The following is a 5,740-nucleotide window of genomic DNA, read 5'->3' on the forward strand; positions in this document are numbered from 1 at the left end:
ACTAGCTAAAAAATAATAACATTCATTTTGATAAAGAAAAGATGATACTTCAAAACAAAAATTGTTTAATTGAAAACGAAAAAAAAAACTTGAATTTACATCGACAAATACGAGTAATTTTAAGTGGAACCACGCGACAAGCACCAGCTTTTAATTTAAAAAAAAATCATCGAAATCGGTACACCCAGTAAAAAGTTATGAGGCATCAACTTCTTTCGTTCGATCTCGTTCGATGCTCGTTCGTTGTATTACTTGCCGATGTGAATATATGTCCATTTTTTTTTTTGCATTCCTAAATTTCTAAAGTATGCATGTACAAATTTAAATTACTCATCTAAAACATAAACCAAGTTTGACTAGCCCGTTGGCGCAGTTTGTAGTGGCACTGCTTTCTGATCCGCGGGTTGCGGGTTCGATTCCCGCCTGGGTCTGGTTGTAATATATATATTTATATATGTATTATTTCTATGTACATATATTTATCAGAAAAAAAAAACATTTAGCTATAACAGTCGGCTGTTACCAGTAACACAAGCATTAAGTTGCTAAACATAGGAGCAAACAACCGTGTGTGTATGTTTGATTATTTAATAATCTATACATATAATAAAATAATAAAATGGTAGGAAAGTCAAAACTGTACATTGAAAATTTTTTTAAAAGAATACTTGGGGTGTGATCTACAATCGATACCGAAGCCAAAAATATAGTTTTTAGAATTTTTGTCCCGTTCCCGAGCAGTGAACCTTTATTTCTTCAAAGCATTCTGTAACAACGTGTAATCTAACGACGCATATTTGAATGTTGTTATTATGTTAAGAGCCATTTCACAATTTTACGCTCTGCAAGTTTAGGTAAATTTGGTCGCATCGCGCGAGTCGTACGAGCCGCGCGATCTTTGTGCTAGTACGTATAGTGTGAAAACCAAAAGACCATCGTGATCATTTTCTGATGTATAATAAAAATTATAACTATGGTATAAAATGTTTTTTACATAATTAATTTGTTAAAAATTTCAAGTATGATATATAACAACAGTTAATAAATTTAAAATAAAAATAAAAAATCAATTTTATGAAACAAATTTTTTTAAATTGATTTAGTTTTTTCAGTTTACGAATGAATATAATATTTACGATATGAATAAAATAGCATTTTATGACATCGACACCGACAAACATATTAATTAACAAATAACAAGACAAACAGATTGAAATGTCTATTTGTATTGATAATGTGAGAAAATAAAATTAAATTATACATTTGTTTACAGAAATTATCATTATATTATTTTACAGTCATTTTCGTAATATGTTTATTTTATTTATATTTTATTATAAAAGTATCAAATGCGGTTTATCCGCTATAACAACAGGCGCTTGCCGCGTGTGAGCGAAAGAGACGGCTCCGCAGAATTTGGCGTGGACCTTACCTCTAAGAGCGCTAGCGCTCGACTGATTTACTGGGCTTGATGCGTGGTAATATATACTATCTTTTTATTATTTAATATAAAATGTATTAAAAATGATTACATCTTTTAATTATTATTTTTTTTTGTATTCCTTAATGATGTAAGTTTACTTTGATGAAGATAGATCGTTAAAATTTCTTAGTTTTCTAAGAAAAATATCGCTTTTAAAATTGTACTTATTTGGAAAATATTCTTAACTAAATTTTTTTTATCGTTTAATAGAGATACAAATGGAATAAAAATCTGCGATAGTGCGCAACAAAATTATATTCCACATATTACGTATTTTTTTAAAATGGTTTCAACGTAGAGGTTATTGAAAAGTAGGACTTCAAAGTATACATTGCGACCGTTTACCCAGGCAGGAGGCTGATGAAAAGGTTAATAATTTTATACACATAATATAAATCAAAATTCTGATCCGACTATGGACTACAACAAAGGTTGCTCTATTATATTTCAAGAATATACATTACATTATTGCATCCAACACTGAGATTAACGACGTCAAAATATTACAATTTCGCGGATTGTTACCGATTTTTGTGAAATGGCTCTTAACAACCATGCTATAAGCTAGCTTCATACTATAAATAAACACATTCTGTACTATATTTAGTATCGGCATTGCACCCGTGCGAAGCCGGGGCGGGTCGCTAGTAATAAATAAATATCTACACAATACACACACGGTCATCTGTTCCTAAAGTAAGCAACTTAATGCTTATGCCGACTGGTATAGCTAAATATATTTTTTTTTCTTCAATAAACATGCTTATAAATAATACATATATAAATGCAAAACACATTTATTAAACAAATTAGCAAATCTAAAGTTACCCGTCTCGGTGAAAAAACCCGAAGATTCATCTTACGTCTTATTTTGACTGGAATATGTCTCGGTTTTCGGGACACTTGCAACTGTAACAATATTTATACAATTAGCATTTCTTTCATAATATTATCTAAAGCTTTTCAGTACCATACAAATTAATAAAACGAATAAAATTCCTTTATATTCTATTATAATTTATTCTAATGTATTTCTCATTAAATCTCATTAATGCTGTCGTAGGCAATTAGCAAGAGATTTATAAACAACAGATGCACCGATCACGCCACTTAGCACATTGTTCGATATTCACCTACCCTCACTCATTCTATTACTCGAGTCATTCTGACGTGTATAAAACGTCCGAAGCAACTGCGGCTAAGGCAGTCTTGGCCATAGATTATACACTTATATACTGGTAGTCTTGGCTCTGGCTTCCTGCTAGTAGCTTAACCTAGACTCTTTTAATAATTAATTTGTGCAAACGAATTAATTGTTACATATTATATCTATCTTCTAATATATAAAAGTCTTGTGTCATGGTGTTAAACATTGAACTCCTCCGAAACGGCTCGACCGATTTTAATTAAATTTTGTGGGCATATCGGGTAGGTCTGAGAATCGGCCAACATCTATTTTTCATACCCCTAAGTTATATGGGGGAGGGGGATTAAGCGGGTTAATAACATATATGGCAAAGAAACGTTTGCGGGGTCAGCTAGTTACTATCTATAATTTGGCTAGGCAGAGCGGGCAACTCGAGCAGTGAAGGTGAGTGTTGATGCGCATCTCAAAGGGGGCCTCCTTAAACTTACACTTAGGTCGTAAGTCCCAGGAAGTGCTCTGAGTTTCTCCCACTGCCCCACGATGGACCCGACACTCGCATGACCCTCCATTAATTAATAACTATCTTGTGTTACCTTACATTGTTAATTAATCAGTGTGACCACCTTCTTTCCTACATATATAAAAATTATTTGTAACCATCCTAAACGTCTATGCCTTGTCCTATACCCGAAGGTTGTTTGGAAGATATTGCTCTTTTAGCGATAAGACTGCCTAATAAATATTGTTTATAAGTTTTTCCTTATAGGTTTTATTTCTAAAAAAGGTATAAAGTATAAACAAATGTACTTGACAAAAATGAAAACCTGTAACAGAATAATAAATAAAATTAATAAGTAAATAAAAATTTGTACAAATTGTGAATGTTATCTCTCATTCCATTCGGCAAAAGCGCAACAATAGATTCTCGAGGATCTATGTTAAATTAAGTTTTACTCCAGTGGGAGTTGCGCCCTACACAAGATGGACCGACACCGCATCTGCTCATGGCCTACCAGCCAATTGCATGACAAAAACCAGAAAAAAAAGAAAGTTTTACTCCAATCCATGCGAAATATTTACTCACAACCCAGCTGCATGTTTTCACTATGCTGCCATATTGCGAGCACACAGCCGATACCTGGCAGCGCTTAGATATGCGTTCCACTTACAAAATTCGCTGACAATGCCAGCGGCGTGGTCAATGACATTGCGGGCTTTTAAATGCACCAAAAGTTACCTTCTATATACCTGGTAACCCACTAAAATAATAGGCAACTCAACGGTTGCACATTTTATACATTTCACACTACCAAGTTGATTTTTTTTTAAATAATTAAAAATAGTCAGTCCAGGATTTTTTGGCAACCCAATTTTATTATATTACCTAATATACTAAATTTATTATAAAGTATGTTTCATTCTATTATCAGCTCGGTGAAGATCGACTTAGGTTCGGTTCTTAGACCATTATTTGAGGTACAGAAGTACATTCATTCAGTCATGACGATGTACATGCAATTATGTACAATGTTTGGAGGATGCATGTAGAAGACTTTATAAAAGAAATCAACCCATATACCTTAAGAAGGGATTCCAGGAAATAAAACAAACTATAGGGTTTTTGAATGACACATTGGCAATTATCTAAAAAGATAAACATTCTAAAGAAAATTAATGTGAAAAATGAAATAATGGCGTCTAGCATCCCTAGTCTCCAATTATACATCAACTCTGTCATCTTAAGCATTTAAGTATACTGCACCGCTGTAGCGAGACTACATTATGCATGTCATTTTCAAGATTGAATCTATTGAAAATAATTTCTTTGACATCTAGACTTTTATACAAAAACAGGTTAAAATTTTTAACTACTTTTTAAAAAACCGTTGCATAGTAATGCATGCAAAAGGTTACTGTAGGTAGTAGTTATATGCAACACCAGTTGCATCACAAACACATTACTGATCCTAATCAGATCCTTTTTTTATGTATCGCAGGGGAACCCATTTACGGGTGAAATGGTGCAGGATGCCCGGGTAAGCATTCCTAGACCGCATGTCGACCTAACACTTGGAGGTTCATTACCTGCCATAGCCCCTGCGGAAGCCTTCAGCCGCTTTAATTGGAGGGTCTCGGATCTGCATCACTGATCCTAACCCCAACCAATGATTTTTTTACTTGTAAAACAGCTCATAAAGGGTCATACTTTAAACACGTAATGTATTTAGCCAATTTTAAACACCCTAATGGTTCAATTCCCACTCACTTAGAGTGGATATTTGTATTTTTATATTTCTTTCTGATCTGGTTGTATATCCTTATGATCTGTCAATGTTAATATAGTTAACAGACGATTTTTATATGCTATTGCTAGTATTGATGATAACGAGAGTGAGTGATACAATTTTTTGATTTCTTAACATTATACCTTTGTGATTATTGTAATCTTATTTATTCTTACCTGTAAATTTATGTATATAAATAAAAAAAAAATAAAACTTACATACGGTATACGTTTCGGCAAGAAAGCTTGCGGGTGAAACGTTCCATACTTTTTTTTCATATTGATTCTCTCGATCACTTGAAGCGGATCCAGCTTCGGAGACAATTTTAGGTAGCAAACTTTAAAACCATTTCTGGGAGCACCGAAGTTTATTGCCTCGAAGTATCCCTGAATTTGCCGTGCAAGTAGCTTTACAACTGTTATCACATTCATCTGTAAATTAATATTTTCAAATTAATTATTTGAAAAAAGTTTTTTATTATTATTTGTTCTTAAAAAAAAGAACATACTTTGAGAGGTACGTTACCAATCGCTATTACAGACATTTTGAGAATTTCAAAATAGATAGTTATATAAATTTAATATTAAAGTAGACTTTACTACTTTTTATTTGTTTACGAAAGCAGCAAAAAAAAAGAGTTTCAGTTCAGTTCAGTTCTTTGCTTAATGCATAGAGTAGAATAAATATTAAAAGGAAGCTTAATGACTTTGAGTTGTGTCAGTTTGACACATATCATTTCGCCAATGTCACGTGGGATGGACATAGAGCAACACGGAGGGGAGTGGCCATTGCGTTTGTTACCGATACAAAACTTTCTGTCATTTT

Source organism: Melitaea cinxia, chromosome 28 (genome assembly GCF_905220565.1).
Source record: "Melitaea cinxia chromosome 28, ilMelCinx1.1, whole genome shotgun sequence".
Taxonomy (NCBI): Eukaryota; Metazoa; Arthropoda; class Insecta; order Lepidoptera; family Nymphalidae; genus Melitaea; species Melitaea cinxia.